This window comes from Agelaius phoeniceus, chromosome 11 (genome assembly GCF_051311805.1).
Source record: "Agelaius phoeniceus isolate bAgePho1 chromosome 11, bAgePho1.hap1, whole genome shotgun sequence".
NCBI lineage: Eukaryota > Metazoa > Chordata > Aves > Passeriformes > Icteridae > Agelaius > Agelaius phoeniceus.
In genome coordinates this window covers 19,425,463-19,453,131 of record NC_135275.1, presented here as the reverse complement: position 1 = coordinate 19,453,131, position 27,669 = coordinate 19,425,463, and the positions used below count along the sequence as shown (strand labels likewise).

Genomic DNA, 27,669 nt, shown 5'->3' with positions numbered 1-27,669 from the left:
ATTTTTCTCTCTGCCCTCGGTTTCTGTTCCCTTTTTTACTCTCACCCTTCATTGGACACTATCTTGTCAGGTTGGTGCCAACTAAAATCCTTTTCTTCCATTTTACTTTCGTTCCTGTCTGTAAAGCCTGCAAGCTGTTACACTGGCCCTTGGGTATTCCAGAGTGGTGGTCCCACCTTGTGCAGTGCTGTGGGTGGCCATGGGTCCTGTGTTTCCCTGCCTGAGCATCCCAGGTGGAGCAGCAAGAGCTGCACAGTGCTGTGGAAGTCTGTTGAAAGCTGCTTTTCCAAATGGTTCTGTTTTTGAAGTGAACAATTGTGTGTGTTAGCTCAGGAAGGATTTTGAGATTGAGTGCTGAAGGTCCTGTGGCACCAGGGCTGTGCTGTGTGGCTGCTGGATTGTGAAGGGGTCACCTGTACTGAATCCACAAGAGCAGCATGGCACGGTGTGGACATTGGCACCTCTGCCTGTTGGGCTCTGCCCTGGTGCCCCAGCCCTGCATGGACACAAGGTAGGGATGGGGAGGACAGGGACAGCTGTCCCCCATCTGCCTTCGGTGTCCCCATGCCCAGTGTGGGGTTTCTGTGCCATACCAGTGTGGGTGCTGGGGGCTGCAGGGACATGAGAGGTGTGTGGCAGCCCAGCTCAGCTCTGCCATCCTCTTCTCCATCACTGACGCTGGAAGTGAGTTCCTAATGAACTCAGCTTTCTACTTTCTGTTGGTTGTCTTGTTTCTGCACTCCAGAGTCCCTGGTGCCCCTTCAAAATGTAACGAGGGAGGAGCGAGCCTGGTTTTGTGGGAGGTGGAGATGCTGAGATGCTTTTACCTGTGGTCTGTTCTCTGGGCTCGTCCTCGCCATTAATCCCAATAGAAACGTTTCTTCTGACTTTTCCCACTGTATAATGCAGAGCCTTGTTATCTCTGCAGTACAAAAATGCACTCAGCATGGGCTTTTCCTTTAGTCCTGAGCAGAGATGGATGTTGAGATATGTGTGCATAGGCCGTATTTTGAGCAAATTAGGACAAAAAAAAAATTGATTACTATTGGTAACTTAATTTTCTGAAAACTAAAGAGCCCCAAAGAGAAACCCACTTCAAAAGCTCTTTGTTTCCTCCTTTTTTGTTTTTTTAACAAAGGCTACGTTCTAGCTGTATTTCAGTGGTCTCTGGTTTCAGCCACTTTCTTTGATACTGATTTGTGTGAAAGCAGTTGTCAGACTGAAGGAAATGATAAAATCTACGAATTAAGGCAAAGGATGAGAAGGGCAGTGGGTAGCATGAAATGGAGAAGTGTTGGGATCTAACGAGCATTCCTGCAAGCAAACCCCAGTTCCTGTGCTTGTAATGGGCCAGGTTGGTGATATTTGGTGAATTTAATGGATTGGGGTGGGTGGCTGATAAAAACAAAGAAGATTTTAGGGAAAAGCAGAATCTGGTGACTACAGTAGTGCATATTTATTTTTAGAGCTCGATTGCTTTTGAGTTGCTAGCATTAGAAAAACTTCTTAGCTCGCATTATACTGCAAATTTCTTTAATTTATTTTTAACGTGGAAATTTTGCAAGCTGACGTTTTGCAGCATGCGTAGTACGCTTTTGGCTGACAGCATTGTCTGGCAAAAGAAATAACCAAATTATTATTCAGTCATGGGTTTTTAACAGCCGCAAAGCAAGTGGATGTTAACTAAATGATGCAATTTATTCCCTTCCTGCTTATTGCCAGCTTGCCTATTACAGAGAGACTGCCAGCTTTAAATAAGTGGTACCCAGATGGTAGTCGCATGACGCCCACTTGGTTACGGAGCCTAAGCAGGGAATAACTCGGCAGCCACTACAAGCTGTGGGTCAATTGAGGGGGAATGCCTGTTGCTTCACAGTTTTGCATATGTAAATCTGTTAATGTTATGTCAGTATTGTGCGGTCTAAACACAAGCATTGCCTTTCTCCGGGGCCCAGATGAACTTGGATCGCCGCCCAGTTAATGAGGAGCGGGCGTGCGGAGCGGCGCTCGGAGGCAGCGGCTGCCGCTCGCCGTGAGCCCGGGATGCTCCCTCCGCTCCAGCGGCGCTGCCCGGCCCGCACCAAACAAACACCTCCTCTATTTTTAGCACGGAAAGAGGGCTGGCTCGGCTCGGCTCGGCTCGGCTTGGCTCGGCTTGGTTTGGCTTGGCCCGGCCTCCGCTGCTCGCTCTGTCTGCCGCGCTCCCGCAGCCTTCATGGGCTGCAGATGTGGCGCAGCCGCCTCCGAGGAGTCATGAACTGTGTCGTCTGCGCCCTTTAACAGCCAACATCTGCTGCGGCTGCCTGTGCGAGCGGCATGGAAACAATTCCGGGCACAGCGCTCCGGTTCGGCCGCGCAGACGATTACTTTATATTAATTGCAGCGAGATAGTCGCTGTACGAGTCAGGTTTGAAGGCAATCCTTCTCCCCCCCCTGCCCCGACCCCGCCTTTTTTATTATTGTTTTAAAAGCAGTAGTTAAAATTGTTTGACATGGGAATGGTTTTTATTGTTGATCATTTCTGGTTCTGAAAAGTTTATTACAATGGGTGAAAACAACAACCAAAAAAACCCATAAAAAGCTGGGGCTGTAATATGCTTATAGGCTAAAAAAGTACCAATAGTGTTGATTTAACCAAAGAAAATGTTCCTGGAGGTATTGTAAATTTTATGTGCCAGATGAAAAGCATTAAGTGTGTTATTTTTCACGAAGGAAAAACATTCTGATTTTTAACCATTTTGTAAATTATATTAATGCTGTAATATGGGCCTGTTCCAGGAGCGCTCGCCCCGTGAGCGGGTCTCGTGGGGTGTGGGTTGGGGGCCCTGCTTGGAGCAGGGCTGGGTACAGGGACTGGCCAGGCAGAAATCTCGTGTTTTCGGGCAAAACACTCTGTCTTTGTTTGCTTTTTGGGTTTTCCCCCCCCCCCCTTCTTTTTTTGGAAGTTGCAAACGAGCATTTTAAATGCATCAAGAGTAAAATTTAGGGAGAAAATAAGCCGCTTTGGAATGTAGCGGAAAGCTGAGATGCTTCAGTATTTTATCTTTATTTTGCTAATTATTTGTCATGGAGATCGGAGTTGATTCCCTGAGATTTCTTTTAAGCCTCTTAAGATTAATTTTTTTTGGCTAATGGTAATTTTCCTCCGCTTGATGCTCCCCAGCTAGAGCGTTACTGCTTAGCAGCACGGCTGGGGGAATAAGCTCAAGGTTCAGAACATGGACTAGCAAAGGGAAAAAGTGATGAGGAAAACCAGAGGGTCTGGAAGTGCTGTAGGGATTGTGGGGAGGGTTTATAATTTGGGGCAAGTCCATCATCCCCATGGCTTGGGCTGGAATGGGAATTTGTACAGCAATTGTGCTTTTTGATGGAAAATTAGTTAGCAGTTGTTGAAGAGCCCGTAGCAAATCCTTACACAATAAAGGTAAATCAAGCTCAGCATTGGTTTATATGTAATTTTTTTTTCAGTTCCCTATATTAATGTGAGAGCTATAGCTTCCCCTACTGAAAACTTAATTAGGCAAACAGAATGCTATGTTAGCAGACACTTACAAACCCAATGTGCTCACAACTAGATTCAAATAAGTTAATAAGAGTTATATTAGGTGTTTCTAATGGTACTCTCCATTTTTTAAAATAAATGCTGGCTTTGGTAATAAGCCACCCACACCTTTTTGGGTAATAGTTTAATTGAAAGGCTTGATTGTGTCCATTGAGCTGCAGAGGATCCCTTCTGCTGTGTGCTGTGGTAGTTCAGGTCTCTTTGAACCCTTTTTATTTGGGTGCCTGATGTAAAGCCCCCTTAGGAAAAAACTGGGATGAGGGAAGGAAACAATCTGTTGTGGAGTACACGCAGAAGAGCCAGCAGACAGGAGCAGAACAAATCTGCAGAGTTAGTGTGGGTGTAGGGGTGCGTGCGTGTTTGTGTGTAATGTATTTAAAATGCCAATAGCTTATGCCTTTTGAAGGCTCCAAATCATAGCTGTCATATTAGCTATACCATTTCCAAAATTAATGCCAGGAACAGACTGATACTGATTGTTCAAAAAAAAGCATCATTATTCTGTGACACTTTTTTTGGGGGCTTTTGACATCCCCAGTTAAAACAGGTGTGGTTTCCATGCAATGTTCCTCAAAAATTGTTTGCTGAAAGGATTTTGATTCCAAATTTAAGGTATTTTCTTAATTTTTTTTTCCCTCCAAGAAGACAGAAAAACAAGGGGAGAGGGAGGGAGCCTTCTTACTTCCCCACTGATTTCAGCAAAAAGATGTTTGGACAAAGAGCATTAATGTGAAGCCTGAAAATTTAAATTTGCTGTCAGAAATTTGAGACTTTGTTGTTTCATGACTATTGCTACAGCATGTCCTCCACGTCTTTGTGCTTCTGTCTGCAAAGTGGGAATGGGAAAAGGTTGCCATGTTAAGAGATTGCTGGAGGATTTAAACATAATGCTTGTGAAATGCTGAGGTCATCTAATGTAGGGCGTTTTGCTAATAAAAAGGATCAATGTCTTCAGTCTGCTTCACCATGACCTCTCTGTTGGTGTGATGCAGTGGGTCTGAGGTGTTTCTCAGCAATGTTTTTTCCATTGTGGCAGAACATGCTTGGTTTTGAGCCACCTAGCAGAACTGCCCACGGTTGCTGACTTAAAAACATTTATTGAAAATCAGTAAAGCAGCTTTTTTATCTCACTGTGTTCCTACAGATCACGTCCACCTTAAAATTTATTTATGCTAATATTAACATGTGGCCAGTAAAAGTGTGTGTCTGTGTGGGGTATGGCAACCTTTAAGAGAGCAGAGCCTGGTTGCCTGGTAAGGATAATCTTGCCAGAACAAGAAAAAAAACCTACAAGAAAAGGCGACGGTGCACAAAAGTGCTGTTAGTTTGTCAGCATTTTATAGAAACCTTCAGTGCTGAGAAGTGCTCAGAGCACAGCTTGAGAGGTCCTTTCTGAAGCCGAGATGGTTTGGGGGATTCCCTCAGAGAAGATCAGATAAGATAGTAAGTGGAGGATTTGGGCGGAAAAGTGGTTTGGAATTGCAAATCAGTGGTTTGCCCATAAGTGCTTTGGGTTGGCTGTGGTGTCTTCTGATCATATATATATATATTTTTATTTTTTTTTTCCTCCCCTCCAAAGATCTTGAGTATTTTTTCACCAGTCTTTAAGCTCTCTCAAAAGGGTGCTGATTTTCAAAGGCTGAAGATGGCTGCTCACTCCAGAGCTCTGCGGGCTGATGTGAAATCACTGCTTGTTCTCTCGAGGCTCCTGATCTTGATCTCTGATAGAGCTCCTCACTTTCAACTGCTTCAGCATAATTCAGTGCTTTCTTGAACATTGTAGGAGGTTGAATAAATATGATTTCTACAGTATGTATGCATACATAGCTCTATGTATGTATATATAAAGAGATGAAACTTGGACATGCTGGGTGTTAAGCAACACGCCAAAAGCAACAGGAGGAAGCAATGTCAGAACAGGACTGAAATTTATCTGTTGCTCACTGGTGATCCCACAGCTGGGCAGGATCCAGCTGAGCAAACTGTGATGTGGTGACTGTTCTCTCTCATCCCACACAATGTACTTATATTGTAAAATATATATTCAAATATTTAGGAAGTTGGACATTCTTCCTGTAAGGACTGGGGGATGGTAGCTCTTGGATCAAGCCCTCTAGACCTTGGGCTTTTCTTTACTGATGTGAATGTAAAGCCTTCATCTAGGAGGAAAAAAATAGATTTTACAAGTTTAGTGACTCTACCAACACCTGGCTGCACAGAGAGGTAAGTGGGGATGAGGGTTTTGTTGTTCTTACCTTTTTGCTCATCTTGGAAGAAGCAGGAGCAGAGGGGCTGGGTGGCACTGGGCTGTGTCCATCCCACACTGGTGGCACAGACAGGTCCCAGCTGTGCTCCAAGGGACTGGCTGTCCTGGGGTACACAGCAGGTCCCCACAGCAAAGATGTTGAAGCTGCATAAAATGCTTTGTTTTGCTCAGGTCTATGAGAACATGGTCTGATCATTCTGGCACACTGTCATCTTCATTTTGTGGCCCCTGGTCTGGTGTGCTGTGTCCTTTGCCTTCACTGCTCTGCTTTCATGGAAGGCATTGTTTGAGCAGAGTTTGGGCTGTGCTCTCTGCCTCAGGTAGGAGCAGAGGGGTTTTACAGTCAGCACCAGCATCCAGCTGCTCTGCTTGTCCTGCATCCCCAAAACACCTTCCACGCCTACTGTCCCTTTTCTAGTGGCTTAAAACCCATGGCTTTGTTTCATCCGTGAGGCAGTCAAGTTATCTCCAATCTCAAGACTGAAGATACTGTTGGCATAACACAAGTATAATCACTGTGAGTATAATCAACAAGGATTGCTGGATTGATTTCTCTCTCTTCTTTTTTCCTTCAGGTGTTTAAAAAACCCCAAACTTGCATAAGAGTGCGTAACTTGGTAGAGTTCCCCATTGCTGGAGGCGCTTGGTGAGCTGGAGCTCAGCTTCCCCTGGAAGATGTAGGATCTTGCATGCCATCAGTCTGGATTGTGGGCACGGTGTTGCCAAGCCATGGGCACGATTGCAGGGAAATTTGGCATGGATCAGGGTGTCTTGTCCACCAAGATGCTGCCCCAGCTCTGTGTGTGTGTGTGTGGTGTGCTGGGAGCTGCTGCTTCCCTTGGCACAGGGAGCAGAGGGAGTGTCCATAGCAGGGAGGACACTGTGGAGCAGAGATAGGGATCTGGGGCTTGGGAGAGGGTTCTCTTCCATCCTCCCTCAGTTCTGACTTCAGTGCACTTAAAAGCTGAAGAAGGTTTGGTCTCCTTGGTGATTTGGGTGAGGGTGGAAATGGCTTTAATCTTTTTGGCTGGAGTCTCAAATGAAGGTACAACCTTCTCACTGCACCTGGCAAAGAAACTTGTTTCTTACAGGTGTAGCTTTGTTTTTTGTCCTGCCTTCTCTTGCAAATGAGCATCCCTTTTTTCTTTTCTTTTACCATACATAAGCCTCCTTTTGGAAATCCTCTGTTGCCATCCAGGCACCTGCATTTCAAGTCTCTATCATGCAGATTCATTTTTCTCTTTAGGCATGTGCCATGCTGACAGGCCTCAGGCTAGAACATGCTTTTTATCTGTGAATGCTTTCTCTTGTGCTTTCACTTGGAGAAGGTGATGCTTTGAGGTGAAGGTGAGGGGCTGTGTCGTGCTGTTGGGAGCCAAGACCTGGGCTGCTGCCCCGCTTTGGAAGTCAGATTGTTCCAGGCTTGTGACTTGGATTCAGGAGAACTAAAAGGTTCACATGCCATGAATGAAAGGAAGAGAGGCGTGGAGTCAGAAAAGGCCTGCTTGAAGAGTTCTGAGTTAATTTCTGTGTTTGCTTTCATTTATTGAAATGTTTCAAATCTCAAGAGAAAGATTGAATTTTGGGGGTGGTGTCCTCATAAAACTGACTTTTTTTTAATGCTGGACAGAGTACCTGAACATCACAGGAATCCAGATGAGGAGCCTAAAAATCACAGGTTATTATGCACGCATGGAGGTTGTATTAGAGGTTTTTTTTGGAAATGCAGTCTTTTTCTTGAATCCTTTTGGCACAGGCTGTAAGTCTTGCCATCTCCAGGACTGCCCCAGGAGCATGTTCATTAACTCCCACCATCTTCTGCATTAGCATTGGCTTCTGTGCTTCATTTAGGTTTTCTTTAGAGCATTACATAAACAACTATCATGTAAATACAGGCGTTTGTAATGGTGGTTTTAAATTAAAAAGACTTTTGGATTCATGCAAGTAGACACATGCTTGCACAAAATAACTTTTGGCTTTCCCCTAACACTTTTCAGAATAATTTAAAGGAAGAAAAGATTTGCAAACAGTTGTAAAAGAGCCATAAAAAACTGTCAAATAGCAGACCTTCAGCTAATTGTAAACTGTTTTGCTCTTGGAAGTCATACAACATTGATCTCATAGTTGCTTCATTAAGAAGGTGCTTCTCTAGCACAGGAGCTGTTTGCCTAGGTAGCCATGAGCAAAAATAGCAAGAGATGTTGGGCTTCTGCTATGAATGCCCAGTATAAACTAGAATAGCTCCAGGCAACTGAAGGATTCTGTACCAAAAAGGAAGGCAAGTGTTGCAGGGAGCTGAACAGGAAAAAAGCTGCAGAGCTGAAAGCTGCTTTTCTCTGCTCCCAACTGCTTCACCCTAGAAAAGGCACAGCATCTGCAGCCCTTTGCGGGCAGGATGGCAGTGGGGAGGGGGGTGTTTTGGAAGGATCCACTGGCACAAGAGGATGCAGCTCTGGGTGATGAGTGTGGTAGCACTTGCAGGCTTCCTCTCTGACTGACTGTCCTTATGGAGTATGGTTTAATTTTCTAAGGAAGATGTGAAAAAAAAAAATAAATCTTTTCCTGGACAGAGAATTGGCTGACATCCCCAGCCAGCTGGTTAGTTGTATATATATTTTTTTTTTCTTCAGTATACCAAGGAAGACAAGCATTCATGGTCACCCTTTTCTGTTTGGGATTTAAAAGAAGGAAAAAAGTCAGTAGTCCATTTGACTAGATAGGTGAAAAAACTTTTCTCTGAACTCAGCTCTAATTCTGCAGCTGGGCAGTGTTTTGCTTGAAGAACATGCCTAGCTGTTGGAATTGTGTCCTTCCAGTGCTGCAAACTGGAGTGTCTGCTTCAGGGAAATATTAATAGCAACCCACTGGGTCTCATCCCTAGTGTGTTCACTCTCAGTCTCTCTCCTTTAACTAGTTTCTAAAGCTCTATCATTAAATCTCTTTAAGAAGGGAAATTCTTGCCTTTGTGTGTTGGCTGAGCTGATGAATGGTCGCCTGTTATCTGCTTGGTCCATGACTGAGTCAGGCTGTCAGAGACACAGAGCTGGAGTCAAAGGGACTTTATTTCAGGCTCCTCTACCTCCTCTGGCTTAGCCATGGAGTGGATTCTCTTCCCATCTGTTCCTGAAGCAGAAACCTCCTGTTTGACAAGAGGGAGGACTGGGGATTTTATCTGGCCCAGCCATTTCCTTCTTGATTTCCTTCCCCTGCAGCAGTCCCGTGCTGATCCTTCACCTCCAGCCATGGGTTCAGGACATGACCTCCTTTGCAATGATTTTTCCAGTTGCTAAAGAGGGGAAGGGAAGAAATGTGTCTTTGCTCACCCCTGGTGAATTTGGGCATCACCCATATGTCACCCCTATTGTGCCCAGTTGCTGGAATTCCAGCTCTGCACTGGCAGATGAATTGGTTTGCAGGTATTGATCTGCTCCTTGGGAGGGTAAAATCATGTGGGTTCTTCCACAAAAGTGTCAGCTTTTCTCTGAAAACCTCACATGTGAGTTACCTGATAGCAGGGCTGTGCTTACAGAGTCCAGGTTGGGTGCAGTCCTTAGCACAGGGTGTGTGGACTGTTCAGACCATTTTCAGCACAGGATATTTATTGGGCAGTGCAGCTGAAGCATGCAGGCAGGGTAGTGTTCTCCCCTACCCCAGAAATAACTCCAGGTAGGGAGTGGGTTTCCCAAGTTTAATCAGGGTTGTTCTGCTGATTGTTTCATTTTTACTGGGTGCTGAATTCCTGGCCAAGAGATGGTGCAAGGGAGAGGATGGGGTGGACAGGAGGAGGCCTACAGTGCAGCATGCAGAAGAAGATCAGGGAACAGTCCAGCACTTAAAAATTCAAGAAGAAATTCTTGGGCATACAGACAAAACAACAGCAAATAGAAAAAAAAAAATAGAGCCCTGAAAATCATCTTTTGTGCCCAGATTCATACCAGGTATCATCCCCTGTGCAATGGTCTGGGGCTCTGAGGCACTGCTGCCCTTGCTCAGGTGTGACTTGTGCGATTCATTCCCCTTCCTCATCAGAAGCACGTCAGAGAGTCACTGAACCACCCCACGGATTTTGTCCAGGCTGACTGTAATAACTCTCAGCTTTGTGTTTTATGTATGGTATGCTTAAGTGGTTTGGAGAGCATCAGGAAATAGGAAGGGCCTACACACAGCACAGCACGGTCAAGGGAGCCCTGGGGAGTGATTCCCCCATGACTCCGAGGTGGTGGGACCAGTTGGTGTTCCCTGTTTAGTGTCACAATCCTGCCCTTCTCTGACTCAACTGCTGCTCACACTGAATTCTCTAGTATCGTCTTGCCTCATCTTTTTTTTTGTTTAAAAAAGTGTATCTTTGTTTCCAAAGCTTTCTCCATCATGAGAACCACTGGGTTTGTGGCTACAAATCACCACTCTGACTTCAGTCTGCTTTTGCATCCCTTCATGGCTTTGTTCTGCCTTGCAGAGACAAAGTTTTTCCCAGCTCTCCTCAGTTTTGCCCCATTTTAACCACCTTCCTGTATCCCAGAGTCATCAGTACCTCTTCACTGCATCAATGCCACAAAGCTCAAATAGTCCCTGTCTGCTGGCAGCACTATTGTTTCCCAGTTACAGCCCTGTTGGGTATGAAGGGGCCTGTCTTAAAAAATACATCTTATTTTTGGACTCTCATCTGCAATGTGCTTTTATAGCAGCCAGCAGCACTGTCTGCCAGTGGAACAGAGCACTGGGGTCTCTCACACATTGTCCCCCATGGGGCAGGAGGAGAATGTGAGATCCTTATCCTAGAGCTGGGCAAGCAGAGGTACAGGGGATGTGCAGCTGGGCAGAAAGTTCATGGAAAAGAGGGAAACCAAGCATGGACCTCCTGATGGAGTCTCTCCAGCTGGGGGCTGAACCCCAGGGCTGTTTTTTCCCCACAGTGACAGTTTTAGTAGGTCTCCAGAAAGTGCCACAATATGAATATTCAGTGCCAATGAAATATGTGCAGTATGGAAAACCAGAGTGAGGGATCTTGAGGTTTTGATGAACTTTGTGACAGCATTACTCTGTTGTAGGGCCACGACTGATGCAGGAATTGATTTCTCAGCTCAGGCTTCACCGTTTGAGCAGAGTTCATCCCTGTTTGCTTTTCATAATAGCATTATTACACCTCGCTGGCAGCAGGACAAGGGAGAAGCAACCACGCAGCTTTTCATTCCTGGTGTGCTCCTGTGCAATAATCAACGGTGGTGAACACCAGCCTGACAGGCTTGGATTTTGTCTATCTGAAATGTTATCAGCTGACTATCACAGTATTAACACTGATGTAAAAGATTCCTGGTTTAACTCAGAATTTTCCAACAGCTACAGGACAAAGACCCGAAGAGTTTCAGTATTAAAGAAAAGGGGGCATACAGAGCAAACCCATGCTGCAGTAGCAAGAATACAAAAAGATGCATCTTTAAACTTTTCTTTTTCTCCTGATCTACTTTCTGCATGACTCATGAGCTGGGCTCTAAAATGGCCTCCAAACATGCATGCATAATTTTGCACATCCCAGTGTCTGCATATGCAGTGCTCTTAAATATCCGGAGGCTCTGGCTTTGCTGCTGGGGCGGAGCAGGGAAGGGGCAAAGGAGCTCATCCCCAGAAGGGCCCAAATTTGTGTTAGCTTCCCTTCCCTGATGGCCTTACCCAGCCTTCCAGGTGCTCTGGTCAACCAGCAGCATCTGTGCAACCTGTTCCTCTCCGCAGGTTTGTGCTGGGCTTGTTGGCTTGGAAAATGTGTCTGGTTTTAGTGTTTTGTATTGGGTTGGGTTTTTTTTTGTCTTTTGGGGTTTTTTGGTCCTCTTCTCATATGAAAGGCATAGCCATAGCAAGAATACAGGGGCTTTAGGAGTAAATTCTGAGTGTATTCCAAGAACTAGCTGGACAAGGGACATCTGAGGGAGAGCCAAACTTTGGCAAAAGTCCCCTGTGAAGCTTTAGAAATGAGGCTGTGAGCACCTTTGGGTGATGGCATTGCTTTTTTTGCTTTTTACCAATATGGCGGTGGGTCCTGCCACCTCTGCTCATGGAATCCGCAAATAAATAGGCTAAAAATGAAATTCATTTACCTTTTTGTCTTTTCCTTTCAGTGATTCCTGATGGAAACCCTTTTAAAGCAGTAGTCTTATCTGTGTTGCTCATTTTTGTAGAATAATTAGGAGCTCCTAAATGGCTCATAGGTGTTGGAACCGGGTTTTCACCCTCAGGAGGGGATGTACAAACTGTTTTCAGCTGAGGTGACAGAGGCCAGTTAACAGTCAGTCAAGGGCGGCTCTTTCAACAGTTTATGATAATAAACCCCAGTTTTAGGGGCTGTGTGCAGGTGACATCCCCATTTCTGAAGGTGGCCTGTGTGTGCAGTGATTCTCGACACGTGTTTCAGTGCTGCTGTTGTCTGGGGTAGGGTGAGCATACCTGACATAGCAGAAAGGTGTTGATTTGATTAAAATCTGCCTCTATTGTCTGGCAGAAGCCCTGAAGCCCCCTTTTACCCTTTCTTCTTGCAGAAAGAAGTGCAATTTTCATTCAGCATAGATGTTTCCCTTTCATCCCTGAAGCTAATTTTTTTTTTTCCTGCAGCAGTTTTGGTGAAATTATGTATCACTTGTGATAATTCATTTTAAAAATTCCTGAGCTGTGTGGCGTACTTTCATGAAAATTCATTTAGATAAAATTAGATATTATTGTTTAATGAGGTGGCATTTCAATTTAGACCTTGCATCATGCATATACCAAGAGTTTTTTATGGAATAGTTAGGTTCATTTGAGTAATAAAGGCTGAATCATGGGGGCTTTAATTCTTAATCGCTGTGAGGATTGTTATCTGTGGGATGTGAGCTGTCTTAGTGGTATTCAATCAAGTGTCCACTTAGCCGTGACCAGAAGTAATTGCTCCCAAGTGGGTTGCACAATGACCTGTTAATACTTGCTTTGACCCTCTGACCTTGTCTGCCCCATTGTTTAGGATTTTATAGCGAGCGAGTCTGCATTTCTGTGGGGTCAAGTAGATATCTGAGGTCAAACATTTTCTGATTACTCCACAGTGTACACTGTAAGTCTGTGGGGTTGTTGCATAGCAATAGTCACCGCTCCAGAGCAGGACGCGCAGGGTTGGGAAATTGTCTTCCTGAATGCATGTAAACAGTTTAATATTTTACTGAAAGAAGTTCATCTTGTAAATTAGGTATGAATAATACATTTGTAATTACTACTCATGTCTTTAAACACTTGTGTCTTAATTGGCTTGGGTATTTTTTTAATGTATTTGCGTTTTGTCTGGGAAGTTAATTGTAACTTGCAGAGATGGCAGGCGAGTTGCGTAGACTGGGAATGGCTTCGTCCTGCATTCCTTTGGCACCTGGGCTTGTGTCAGTGCTTTTGGATGAGTTGAAGTGGGGATTGCTTCATCCCTGCCTTGAACTGCTGCCACAGACTATTTTATGTGCCTCTCACAGCCTTCCAGAATTAGTTTGACCTACTTGTTGATGACTGCGACCCGTGGCCAGTTGGGATGTCCTGTATTAATTTATTGCCATATTTAAATGTTGCTGGAAGTGTGGTCATATTGTGCAGTCATTTACAGGGGGACTGGCCGTGTTGTGTAGCTGAAATGTGATGTTTTCTTAGCAGTGTATCTGGCACAAACAAAGCCTTGGTATTGTTTGTAGCGCTACTCCCTCTTTTCATGTCGCGTTTCCTGAATTCAGTAGCCAAAACACTTCTGCACACCCTTCAGCCTTGTGGGTCAGCTTTGTTCTGAACTAGCTTACATGCCCATCTCTCTGCATTGCATCCTAGTGCAAATATTTTGATCATCACTCCCTGAGCAGGGCTGGTGGGATGACACAAAGCAGTTGGATCAGGATACAGTTTGGGGACAAACACAGCTAGCGTTCCTCTGAGAGAGGCAGACTATAGGCAACTGAGTAAGCAAGAAGCGAGTGCTAGAGACAAAATTATATAGCATATGTGGGGGAGAAAAACAAAACAGTGACTCTGTTTCCACTGCCAGAATATTTCAAAACAAACAAACAAGAGCGCACAGCAAAGCACGCCTTGCAGCAATGGGAACCTGTGGGTTTTCCTCACCGTGCCTGAGGCTGTGAGTGGATCTGCTCCTGCCAGAACGTTCTGGAGAGTTTGGACTGTCCCTGCTCCGATTCTCACTTAATGTTGCTTCACTGGATGGAGCCATCTCTTGTCCTGGGGCCTGCAAAGATCCCTGGTAAGCAGGACCAGGAGTGGGGAGCTTCAGGATCCTTCCCTAGGAGCCAGTCAGGTGGGGAGGCTGTGGGGTCAGTGCTGGAAAGGCAGCACTTCTTACAAGGTGCATGTTTCAGTTGGATGGTTATAAGAAAAGTGTATCAGGACAAGAGCAAACAGTGCCAGGTTGTGCTGTGGAAGTTTGAATATTATGAAAAGTTTCTTCCCTGAAAGGATGGTCAGGCACTGAGCAGTCTGCCTGGAGAGGTGGTAGAGTCACCATCCCTGGAAGTGTTCAGAAAATGTGTGGATGTAGTGCTGAGGGACATGGTTTAGTGGTGAACGTGGCAAAGCTGGGTTAATGGTTGGACGCTGGGTCCCACACTGGGAGAAAGATCTTGTGCTCAATCCAGAATAAACAGAATATTTCTTAACTTTCAAAAGGAATGCAAGCAGATGCCGTGGAAATGAAAGATACCATTCAACACCGATGCTGCAACCTTGATCTTGCTTTTTTTAAAAATTTTTTTGGGTTTTTTTAAATGTGGGAAAGATCTGAGATGTTACAGAGGGTTTTGGGCAAGCCTGCATTTCCCACACGCTTGGGTCTGTGCAATGCCTTTGTAGGTGGTGTGTGGTTTGTGTCAATCGTCAGTCAGGTGCTAATGGTGATAGAGCTGCATTCAGCCTCTGAACCCAGCGCTGATCTCTGCAAGCACATTTATACAAGCTGGGGGAGCTGCAGGCTTGTAGCCACAGTTTTCAGCCATCTCTTGAGTTCCCTTCTGTAGCTCAGGCGAAGGCAGGATTCCACTTCAGCCTCAGACATTGCTGTGATGAGCCCTTCCTTTGCTGTGATATCAATTTAGCTATTTCATCTTTTCCCCTGCAGACTAAGCAGCAGCACAGATTGGCTGTTATAATTAATTTCGTGCAGGAAGCAGGAGCTGAATGTTCCAGCACCTCTGATTTTCATTTCAGTTGAAGAGGGCATTCCTCATACCTGCTGCCCTGCTGCTCTTCCAGTTACAATCTTTCCAAGAAAAATATGACACTTCTCATGGGACTGGGTCTGGGGTTGGAGCTGAAGGTTTAGGGGATCACTATAGCATCCTTGTTGGATGCAGATTGGAGGAGCTGTTGATCCAAGTGAACAAAAAGATTAAAAAAAACTTATGACAGTTGTTGGGGCATTTCGTGGCACGTTGAGCTTTTCCTGCTACAACTGGTAGCATCTGGTTGTTTTTCTGAATCCACTATTAAGACTGCATCACAAGAAAGTGAAACTCCTGTGTCAGCCCAGCCATGTCCTCATGTGATAATGGTGCTGTGTGTCTCCTTCCATTAGTCTGTGTTTTGAAAAGGTTTTTTATTAATGCTATGTACCTGTTAGTGTGGTCCTAGGATGTCTTGCAGAACTGCTCCTGCCAAGCACTGAACAGCCCTAAGAGTTGTCAAAACTTTAAATGAGAAGCAGCGGTGCTCGGCACCTTCCAGGATAGAGCAATTTAAAAAAGAAGAAAAAAAAACCAAAACAAATCCCGCACAACAAAAAACATGAGATGTAGTTATGCAAATTATGACCTTTAAATGCATTTTATATTTGGATTGAAGTTGCTAACGCATTCTTTCCAAGTTCTGTCTTTTCAGTGCAGTTCTGCTTCAGGTGCTTCTCCTTGGTGCCGGTGGAGCCGAGCGGTGCCGGTGGGAGCGCGGGATGCGATCACTGGGAAAAGCAGCCACCGTGCTCTGGGATAGGTACTGCTCCGTGAGAGAGGAGCCTGAATAGGTGGATTTTAATTTCTCTGGAGGGTCTGAGCACGTTAACTAGATGGCAGATTCCTCATTAGCTAGATGGATTAAAATTGGTATCGTGGCTGATGCCTATCCTGACTAATACGTGTAAGTAACAGCTCGCTCTACTAGAGCTATTGGATGTGGCTTGGGTGGAGGAGAGGAATTGGCTTCTGCGGAGGATATTTGCAAAAAGTCACATTTCCACCATATGTTAGCAGGAGTCTCTTTGGATGCAGGTTTTGGATGGAGTCCTCTGTTGCTGTAATCTGGTTTGTCCTTTTTCTACCACTAGTTCTGAATCATACCAACTACTTGGACTCTTCTCTGTTTCCTGAAGGACAGTGGGAACATTTCTGCTGGCTCAGCTGCCTTTCGCCTCTTACTTCATCTTGATGAAGAAGTAAGGTCTGGAGCACTGAAGGAGAAATTTTGTGTCAGTAAGGAGTGAGATGGGCTGCAACAAAAAAAAAATCAGGAAATTCTGCCAAATTTAAAAAAAAAGAAGAAGGAAGGCACCATGAACCTCATCAATCCTGATTTAGGTCTGGCTTGTGACAAATCATTATGTAGGAAGGGAGATATCCCTTTAATTTTTAATAGCTTTGCCGTGAAGTTTTATTAGGCAATAATCTGGATCCTGAGTGGATAAAAGATAAGTGTGAGGGCCAAGTAATTCTTTCCCCTCCTGTGCAGCTGGGAGAGGGAGAGAGGGGTCATGGTGAGCCAGCTGCCTCCTGAAGCTCAGAGCAGCATCCTTCAGTGTGCCACAGGCTCACCGAGTGCTTCCAAATGGATGTTTACAACATAAATATGTTCAGGATGTGGGTAGCGAGAGAAGTGTAGGAATAGACGCGAAGGTGCATGGGAGTGGGGATGCGAAGGGGGAGGTGTGAAGGGAGCCAGGAGAGTGTGATGCACATTTTGCAGATAACTTCTCGTCGGGTACCTCCTTCCAAAGCCTGGGTGTGGACTGGCTGCTCCTACCAGCGTGTCCTGGGGCTCTGTGTTCACTGCAGAGAGGTTCTCTCCCCATCTGCCCCGTCCCTGCTCACCTCACTGGCCCCTTGCTTCCAGAGCGCTTTATTTCCGGGGGCCAGCGGCTGATAATGGGTGCACATTGGTCAAGTAGCTTAATTTGTAGTTTGGTGGTTGGTGGTTGACGTTTCCCACCGTATTTCCCAGGCACTGAATGCAATAGACACTTCACTGGCACTTAATAAAGCAGTGCAGGGCACTCCTCGATAATACAATCCTTATGCCAGCCCGGCTGCTAAACCCAGGAGTCCCTCAGGCAGTAGCAGACAACTCCACTTGGCGTTGCTGCTTGTTTTACTCCTGTCTCAGATGACTAGGCAGCATTTCAGAGATTTTAAGGCAGTGTGTTATTGCAGTATCTGGGATGAAATTACCACTTACAGATGTAGAGGTGACAATCTGACTCCCTTTGGCTGTTGAGCTCCGGTGGCTTGGCCAGGCTGGTGGTGTGGGGTACCTTCATTGTGCTGTGACAACCAGCAGAAATGAGCATCTGGCCCTCTCTTGTCATTTTCCCCCCTTCTTTTTTTGAACATCTGCTCGCCTGATTGTTTTCTGGTTTTGTTATTTTTTCTTCTTTTTTTTTTTTCCCTTTTCTGTGGCTCTTTTAATTTGTGGTGAATGTGTATTTAATGTAAGTAAGATGTTAGCTTCTGTCTAGTTTTTTAGCAAGCATTCCAGTAATTACCAGAGTACCTTTGAATGCTACAGCTGCTATTTCTAAGTTAGGGAATCACATTTTCCAGGCATTTATAACTGAACTCACATGGGTAAAACTTGGCATTAAGATTGCCGTCCCACATATCTTATTTGGTCTTGATCCTTTAAGTTAGTGTATCAGCTTTGTATTTGATTGAAATGGTAAAAATGGCTTCTTGCTGCTTTGGGTGGGCTTGTAGTGGAGCTGTTTTATGAAATTGTTTTAATTTTAAAAAAATTCCGTTGATTTTGGCCCTGAAGTTACTTTTTTTTTGACCACAGCTGTAGGCTGGTGTCTCTTTTCTTTTTTCCTTTTTTTTCCCCTCCCTCTCTGTCCTCCTTAGCCCTTATTAGTGTGAATCAGTCACTATTATTTTAATATTACTTGGGTTTTTTTATATTGCGTCTCTAAGGAACTTCTCAGAGCGTGGTTTGATCCTTTCTGCTGATGTCAGGCAATCTCTTCATGCCAAAGGATGTTGGCTAAGGCCAGGCTTCCCCCCTGTGCCCTCGGTGCTGTGAACTCAATTTTTCCAAGTGCTGCTGGAGAGCTGCGCGCCAAGTTCCTGTTGATTTTAGAAGATTTAAAAAACAACCACCACAGTTTTAAATTCAGCTTATCCCTTCATCACAAATAGATGCATTCTGTCCACAGGGTTGGGATGCCCCTGGGTTGGCTGTGCTGTGGCAGTGCTTTGCTTTGCATTATTGGAATGCTGGGTGGATTTGAGGATGCCCCAGTGCTGTCGTCACAGCTCCAGCCCAGAGGCTGCTCTGCAGCATGAAATGGCTCTCTCTCTTTTTCTCTTCCTTTTTTTCTTTTCAAGCTGCATTGTCTGGTCCAGAGGAAATACAATTTCTGCAAATTTTTTTTCTGCTCAGAAAATGCTGGTTTTGTGCAGTTTCTGTTTCTTTTTTTTTTTTTTTTTTCATTTTTGAAACTGTTTTCTGGCACTTACAAGTTGAAATGTAACAAGAGGGGAAAAAAGCCCAAAGGAAGAGATCTGAAGTTTGACCTCTAAACATACTTAGTAGATAGGGTGGAAATTGCAGAGGTTTTCTATGGAGGAAATAAGGTACAATGTGTGGTTTGTTTCTGTGGGCAGGTGTGCCAAATGTGGGGCAGATGAGTTAACAATAAAACCTAAAGTGATTGATCTGGTAGAGCTAAGGATGTAAATAAATTATATTATTCAGTAATACAAATGTAGTGAAAAAGTCTCAGTCATAGAACAAAAGTCTGAGAATACAGCTGGACTTAATCAACTGCTAGTATTAATTTATACCATTGATATCAGCAATAGTTTTATTCCCATTTTAATATCTGAGCTGCTTAACTCTTGTTTGTGATAAATGTCCCTTTTATTGGACAAGTAAAATGATGTTTCACATGTAGTTATGCTTTGATGACATGCATTCAGGAGAGAAATATACAAACTTGGAGGATAGATGGTGGAGTTTGACTTGAACTCTGATTTTATTTCCATTTTACTGGAAGCTGGTATTTATAGGCCCTGCAGTACTTGGTGCTCCCTGCTTCTGCCATGGGAGGTAGATTCAGATGCATGAGCCTGGAGGAACACTCATTTCTTTTCCAGGATCAATGAGGTCAGGAAAAGTTGTGCAAACTGTTTTTAAGTGGCTGTTCTAAATTAGAATAAATCTCTGTTCCACCAATTAAGCTTTGAATGCACAGCTGATGCTGCTCACTATTTTAAACAAGCAGCATAATAAACACAAAAAATGAAATATTTCAGAGAAAATACTTGGAGGGTTGAGACATTAATTTAGACATTAATTTTCCCATATACAATCTGTTTCACAGGGATTTAAAAAGCATTATTGCCGCCCTGGGTACACTGGAATAAAGATGAAACAGCACCAGGGAATGACTGTCCTGTGAGCTGTCTGCAGGATGCTCACGGGCAGAAAATGCCCCAAAATGTCCTGCCTGTGGGTGTGTGGTGGGGCGGGTCCCCCTGCCCCGGGACTTGCAGGGAGAGCATCCAGACAGGACTGTGGATTTTGGCTCACGGGCGTTCTCAGAATCGCTTAAACTCGGGGAATTCATAACTCTGGAATTCAGCAGATTTGCACAACTCCGTGCATCTGCGCCTCCGCCGGCTTCCTGCCTTGCTCACCCTGAGCATCCCGGGCTGAAAACCTCGTGATTGCCAGCCCCACTCACGGGTTTGGGCTCCCGAGCATCTTATCAGCAGCCCTGGGAAGGTGAAGCCGGTCACTGGAGGCAATGGCAGTGCTGGGGCAGCCCAGGCCGGGCTGGGGCGGCTGCTCTGTGGTTTGTTGTGTCTGGTTTGGTTCCTACTTTTCAAGTTGCAGTTGCATTTGGTCATTGGAAGCTTATTTTCCTAGTCTGGCCAAGCCAGCAGGATCCCCGTGCGCTGCAGGGGAACATAAAACATCAGCCTTTAAGCTGGAGTGCTCAGTAGATAAGGATTTTAAGACTCTTGCATCATGCGCTGTGTCTTATGGGCTTACTTAGTATACTCCATTTGATTTAATTTAGATATTGAATAAGGAGAAACACTTTAAAAGCCAGAAAAAGTACTGCACGTTGTAGCGCCTCTTCTTTCCCCATTGCCTCAAAGACAGATGGCCGGGAGGGCCAGCTTAGGCTGTGATTACATTTATTTAATTGTAGGCAGTAACAGGGTGTTTTCAAACTGCTTAAAAATGATGTTACGCCTTATCTGTGAAGTGTTTCAAAAAGCCAGCTAGAATTCCTTGGGCTTTTGTTTTCTTTCTTCTTTTCCGTGACTAAAGGTAAAGAGTAAGTTTTCAACCTTTTCAGGGATTAGGAAATGTGCAAAATTAGTGGATTATTTCCATCGTGTGCATGGGGGAGGCCATGAAAGTCAGTGGGTGGCTCTGCCAGTGGTCTTCCCCTTCGTTTCCCATCCCATAAATAGAAATACAAACTCTAACTGAGTTGCTGTAAATGTAGCTTGAGCACTGCTGGGTAGCCATTTATCCTGCTGGAAGGTTTGGTTTGCTGCGTGTTTGTGTTGGCAGGGTTGGGGAAGGCTGGGGAGCAGGAGGTGCTGTTGGATGGCGTTCCCAGGAAATTTGGGGACCCTCTGGTGGGGCGGCAGTGCTGCCCGAGGGTCGGACGTGCTGGTGTCACCACCCTGCAGGAAGCTGTGACAAGGGGCTGCTGTCTGTGCACAAGATATTAGCAGAACAGCAAACCTGCCCCAGAACGTTTCAGTGCAGAGCGAGCCGGGAGCTGGCAAGAGAAATGAAATATTTGCGAGTCGTAAAGGAAGCAGGTTTGGGAGTTCTGAGGTGGGACTGGGATTGTTTGCAAAGATCCCTCAGCTGGCCAAGATGCTTGTGCTGGATTTCATCACTGTAACAGGCTTGCGTGCCTTTCACTAAAGACCACAAAAAGTGCCTTTGGATTAAAGCAGATTTGCATTTATTATTTTATACAGCATATATTTATATAATGCGCTCTTGAATTCATTTTTATATATATAGATAACTTTGCATTTGAGATTATTAGTTGTTGGATGAATCTGCACCACCATGCAGTAATCATGGCACATTCTCTCTCAGTCAGTGAGAGCCTGGAGGATCTTCAGAGTGGGTGAAAATTATCCCAGACATAGGTTTAAAAAAAGAAAGGGGGGGAAAAAAAGGGCAAAAGAAAAGCAGGCCTCCCAAAAGCTGTGGTGGAACCTGGTATTAGCAAATGCTTCTAGGAAGTTTGACTGAGAGCCATATGGCAATGTGGGGAGTATTATCCATCGCTCCAGAAGTTGGTCTCTGAATCAGCCTATTGACTTCAACAGCACTTAATCATGTGTTTTAGTTCTTCTTTGAAAAGGCTTGCATTCCTGAATCATGTCCTCCGATTTTAACCACTAGACGGTACTTTGTTGTGTGGTAGCAGACAAGTTCAGTCATATTTCTGTGACTAAGTTTGCAAGTTGTGACTGCATCACTTGTGAAGTATGCTGATGAATATTCCCCTTCTTATCAGAATCCAAACATTTGCTGCTGTTCCTGAATTTTAGGGTGAGACTCAGTCACTTCTGGGAAGGAGTTGGTGGGATGCTGTGGGATACTTTAAATGTTCTGTGTTCATCTGTAGCATTGTGGATGCTGTGGTGGAAACAAACAGAGGCGAAACCAGTGATCTCAAATTACTGCCTTGAATTCTGCTTTCAAAATCCCTGAGTGTTGGTGGTGATCAAGCCCATAAAATAAACCTAGAACTAGTCATGCGGGTCCAAATTTGGATTGTATTTGGATGCTGAAGGGACTGCGGAGCCTCAGATGTGGCTCTGCTCTGTCAGGGGTGATTTGGACTCTGGTGGAAGAAAAGGTGGGTTTGTGTGTCTTTTTGGGATGTGCTGATTTGTGTCCCTGGCATCCACCCACAAGTGCCCCCTGCCCTGGTGTTGCTGCACAGGTGCCACCCCTGGGCTGCAGGGAGCCCGGTCTGGGTGCCAGGAGGTTCCATGCAGAACTGCAAGGGAGGTTTGTTCCTCTTTCTGCTGCAGGAGTTCCCAGGGATTCCTGCTCTACTCTGTCCATTGTTAAAAGGAAACTCAGGGCAAACCCCTGTGCCACTACCTGGCTTGGCACACAAGAATGCAAAAATCTCTGTCCCAGCCCTCTCCTGGTGAAGGGGTGCATGGGCTTTCCTTTCATCCCTAAGATTCATTATATTTCAGCAGAATTTTTTGTCTCACCTTTCTGTGTTTTTACAGCTAAAGCAGTTTTTACTTCCCAACTTTCAACATCTGGAATTCGGTTTCAGTTTATTAAAAAAAAAAAAATTCATAATCCGCAGTCTGGATGAAACACCAATGCCTTTGTATTTGTCCGCAATTTTTAGTTTCAATTTTGTATCCTTGGTAAATGCCAGAAGTCCCAAGTCGTTGCGTGTTCAGTAGCTGCCGTTCCTTAGGCTTAAACCAATTTTTTTTTTTTAATTGATTTTTTTTTCCTGTTAGACACTTTTCTAATTGGGGATAATACCAAAATGATTAATCAAATTAAGCATGAGAGCGGAGTGGCTGGTGCACAAAGCTGTGTATTGCTGCTGGGTTCAGCAGTGAGGTTCTCTCCCTGTAGCTGTAGTTCCTTAATGGGCCTCTTAGGCTCTGTTGGTTTTTTTTTTTTTTTTAATAAGGTGCTGTGTAGATCCCATTGACTTCAGTTGTTGATTGGGATGCCTGACAGCCGGGAAATTAAGCCCCTTCTTTGTGACCGAGTTGAAGGCCAGATTTTCAAGGATTTTCGAATGCTTAGCACCCATAATTGGTGTTAGATTTTTTTTTTTTTTTGGAAAAAGTTCACTTCTTATTTGGACATATAAATAAGGGTGAGAGATTATGCTACTTGTAGCGACTGGTGCTGCTGGGGTATAATGAAGTGTCTTTAGCACAGGCTGACTAATGAGCTGGTTACTTTACTGTCCCAATAAGTTTTGTTCTTCTGCATTTCTGCCTTGCTTGTGGATGCTGAGCATTCCTGTATATTCTGCTCCTGGAGGAAAAACTTCCTTGCTTCAGCTGCATTTTTCTGTGTTTTCTATAGTGATTGTGAGGGACAAGGAGGGGGCAGAATGAGTTGAGTAAATTAGACAACTGTTGGAAAAAAAGGGGGACATGCAAAATCAAGTGTTCTACTTGCGTAATCTGTTTAACACCGGCGAGCCTCAGCGCCTTGTGGGACACGGGAATAAAAGGAACATCTGTGCAGACCACATGGCATGCTCCAGAGGAGCCCTCCATCCCAGGCAGCTCTGCTCTATTTGCAAATAAAAGCTCCAACCAACATCAAAAAGTTGAGGTGGATCCCAGCTGAAAGGGGAGAACAAATGTTACCACTTGGTGCAATGAGGTTCCCCTCGCAAGCAGACTTTGTGGTCTTTTTTAGGGATTCTTTGGACATGTGTTTCTAATGCAGTTTATTTAAAGGGGGGAAAAGAGAAAAAAGGGGGGAAAAGGGAAAAGGTTATTTATTTTTGAGAAAATATTGTCTGTATTGAAGCATTTTAGCTGATCATCACAAGCTGCAGTCAAAATGTATTAGGCAGAAATAAGAATAAGGATGTTAGGAGGTTTTTTTGGGGGGGTATATTTTGTTTGATTGTTTTTTGGTAGTTTTTTTGTTTGTTTGTTTGTTTCTTTTCTCCTTTTTTTTTTTTTCTTTTTTTTCCCCCACCTGGATGTAGACATCCTGAGATCCCAAGGTTTTCCTGTCTGAACTTACTCCCTTTATTTTGCTGCTGGTTCTGGTGGCTGATAAACAGCTCCATGGTTAGGCAGAGCCCTGGGGAGCTCCTCTGGCCTCCCTCCCCCAGGACACTCGCCAGAGGGGAGGGTAAACAAGCCAGCAGTACATTTTATTTCCATTTGGAAACTGTTAGAGTGCAAGGACACTTCTGGTTTGGGGCTTTGGGTTTTCTAGACAGGCTGTGTTGTTTTTAACAGAGTCATGTATCAGCAAGCCTGGTAATCTTTATCAAGAAGGCACGTATTTTTTAATATGTAAATAGGAAAGGATGGTGTTTCATCTTTATTCCAATGTACCCAGGGTGGCAATAAAGCTTTTTAAATCCCTGTGAAACAGATTGTATATGGCAAAATTAATGCCTCAACTCTCCAAGTATTTTCTCTAAAATATTTGAATTTTTGCGTTTATTATGCCGCTTGTTTAAAATAGCGAGCGATATCAGCCGTGCATTCAAAGCTTAATTGGTGGAACACAGATTTATTCTAATTTAAAACAGTCACTTAAAAACAGTTTTGTATATATGTATACATGGGCACAACTTTTCATACAGTTGTCTGTTTTGGAGCAGTCTCTTAGGCACTGATGTACAAGTTGAACCTGTTTTCTTTTGTGCAACATGGCTTTGAGAAATCATTAGCTAAAACAGGGTTCTGTGGTTCCAGTGCAGTCAGTAAACAGCCTGACATGAGTCGTGCGTGAGATGATTGAAATCCTGCCTTTGATCAGGCCTGGATTGTGCCAGATACAATCCCGAGGTGTGTGTCAATGCATGTGTGGATGTATTCATGTATTGGTGAAAGCTGCTTTAATGAAAATTTGGCCAAGTAGCAAAATAACCTGTTCATCAGCAATTGCCCCAGCAGGATGATGATGGAAGAGCAGCAAAAGGAACTGCAGCCATGTGCTCATCCATGTCACCCTCCCCAGGCAGGGCATGGCTGTCTGGAGATGCTTGGGATGGTTCTCCTCCTTTTTCAGTCACATTTGTCATTCCTCTTTTTTTCCTTGGCCCCCTTCTGACTCATCCTGCTCCTTCCCATTGTTTTTTAAGGACTTTTCCTCTGCCATCTGTTTTCTCCTTTAAGCTGGGCTCTGTTCTGGCCTCTGTGGTGTTGGGGGGATGTTTTGCAGCTTTGGGGGGGTTGGTTCAGGTTGCCTGGCCTGATCTGTGTAGCAGTCCCTGACTCGCTCCGGTGGAGCATGGGAATTTCAGATATACTTTCTTGCTTGCTGTTTTCTCCCACTGCACCTCTTCTCATTCCCCTGTGCACACAGGGATGCCTCTGCTGCCTCTCAGGTGTGTCCTGCCCTTTGCAGAGCTCCCTCACACCCAGGCAGCCCTTGCCATGGGGGGCACTTCCAGCCTGTGCCACCCAGGCACTGCTGGCTGTGGTGCTGTTCCTTTACAGCATAAACTCTTGACAGCTCTTCAGTGTATCAGGAACTTCAGTGCAGCCAGTTTTGCAGTTTGATGTAGGAATGATGCTCTGGGTTCCTTCAGAAGCCCCAGGAGCAGCTGGACCCCAGGGTGGAGATGCACAGAGAGAGGGAAAGGTGAGGGACCTCATGCTGATGAGATGAAGTCCACAGTGATCTGCCCGATTGTCTGAGCTGTGTGCCTCTGCCTTTGAGATTTAAACAGTGAAATATTAAAACTTGTCTTTCAAATCTGCTCAATATTACAAAGATTAATTTTTGTTGGGGGCAGATTAATAGGTTTCCTATTCTGATTAATACAGTGATAATAAAAACGTTGTGATTGCTGGAATTAATGAAGCCCAGATTCCTGTTTCAAGGTTTGATTGACTTTGTACTTCAGTTATGCTAAAGCTGCTGCATCTCATTGCCCCTTATCGAGCTGGTGCCTTCTAAGAATCTGTATGGGAGCGGGGCAGTGCAGAAGGTTTTTGTTAGAGGGCTGTATTGGAAGCCCTGTCAAAAAATCTTTTGGGGAAGATTTGCCAAAAATTGATCAAGGGTTTTGCTCATGTTGCAGCAGTATTAGAGTTTCTGTGTCTTCAACCCAGCGTGCTATTTTTGTGAAAGTTGTGGAAGAGGAGTGGCCAACTCAAATGTGTGGGCACATCATTAGAAGCTTCAATTTGTCAATGCCAGATCGAACTGGAGTGTGTGGGTAGATCATTAAAGGCTTGAGTTTATCAGAACCGATCTATAATCTGTTCCTCTCGCTCCTCCACCCTCCCCCCCAGCAGTACGGGTTGTTTCTCCAGGTTCTCCAGCACTGGAAGTGCCTGAGCTGGCTGTGTGCCCCTGGGCTGTGCTGGGCTCCCTCCTGGCAGGAGCTGCTGTGCTGGGCTCAGCCTGGAGCTGTGCCTGGAGCCACTGGGTTTGGAGGCCACCAGTGGGGCAAGCCCCGGAGCTAATGCCGTGAGAACTCGTGTCTTTGGGAGCTCTCTGCTCCCATTAATCCCAAGGGATTCAAAAGATGCAGGTGGGGCTGGGTGCAGAAAGTACATGGTGATCATGTAGGCTTTGTTCCCTTGGGAAACTTGGCTGAAGAAATGTTTTGTGGAGTGAGGTCAGTTTTTGATGGCGTAAGAAGCATCAGTTTTTCCAGGTGCACTGTCAGAGTTCAGGGCAAGCTGGATGGAATGTCTTTGCCTCCTCCCTGCACTACTTCTTATTCCTCAGGTAGGAGCTCTCTAAGCTTCCAGGTCTGCTTGTTTTCACAAGGGTGCCAAGATATTCCTTATGCTGAGGAAGGATGTGAGGAGTGATCTGCAGGTGAGGACAGTGCTTCTGTACACTGCAGCACTCATTTCTGCAGACCACATATATTATTTAGACAATAATTTTGCTTCAAAAGTCTTGAACATTAATTTCTTGAGCAAGCAGTAGCTAAAATGAGCCTCGATTCCTCATCTTTTAAAGAGGGCTCATGATACTTTCCTGCCCTACAGATGTATCATGGATAAAGATTAGTTGAATACTGTGGTGCAGCAGGTCAGCTGGAGAAATCTTGTCCCAACATATGTAGATGCAGCTTTCTGCTCAGCTACAAACCCATCTGCATATCTGTCATCAAGCACAGCAATAAAGAAAGGCTCAGATGTGTGTTTCTGACACTGCTCTGTTGCTTCTCTCAAGTGCTCTGCCCCTCATGAATAAAATACAACCAGTGCAAGATGCAGGTCACTTTTGGTTTGCAGGTATTGCAGAGTCTCCGAGAAAGAAGTCATTTTTAGCATAAATGCTGTTTAAAAAACCCTTTTGGATCTATTTTTATTGTGTAGCACAGTTTTTTAACAGGGTCACACAGGCCCTATATTTAGATTTCTGAACCCTTGTGATCTTTGAGCCGTTGCGCATTCAGCAAAGAACGGGAGAAAGCCCCAGGGCCAGAGAAGTACCTGGATTTTGTCTTACAAAATTTCATGCAGTTGTTGCTAAGACAGAAGCTTCCAGATGTTCCTCAGGAAAGCTGCAGTGGACTGCCAAAGTAATTAACTCCATGAGGTTAATTTGGGGCCGGCAGTGCTTGCCCCTGTCCTGCCCTGGTGGGAGCAGCCACTGCCTTGGGGATGCTGTTCAGGGTGAGGATTGAGGAATGAGGGGCTCAGAAGCACCACAGGTGATTTTTGCTTTCGTGCTTTTTCCTTTTTGAGTGTTTCAAGGTGTTTTTCTCCACTGCAAAGTTGTCTTTGTCCCCTGGGGTTTATGCTGCAGGTCCCTGTCGTGCAGAGGTCCTGGGAGCAGAGGCTCTCCCAGGTGTTGGTGCATTCATTGGGGCAGAGTGTGCCCTTCCCCAGTTTGGGCAGGCACCAGAGCTGCTGTTTAAATCCCATGTGGTTTC

At 44.9% G+C, this 27,669-nt stretch overlaps 1 protein-coding gene across 9 annotated transcripts in view; it reads left to right on the top strand.

Annotated features, from left to right (window-relative positions):
• The window catches only part of FOXP1 (forkhead box P1), a 376,781-nt gene that overhangs the window by 17,165 nt on the left and 331,947 nt on the right, over positions 1 to 27,669 (top strand). The gene's annotated exons all lie outside the window — the stretch shown is intronic.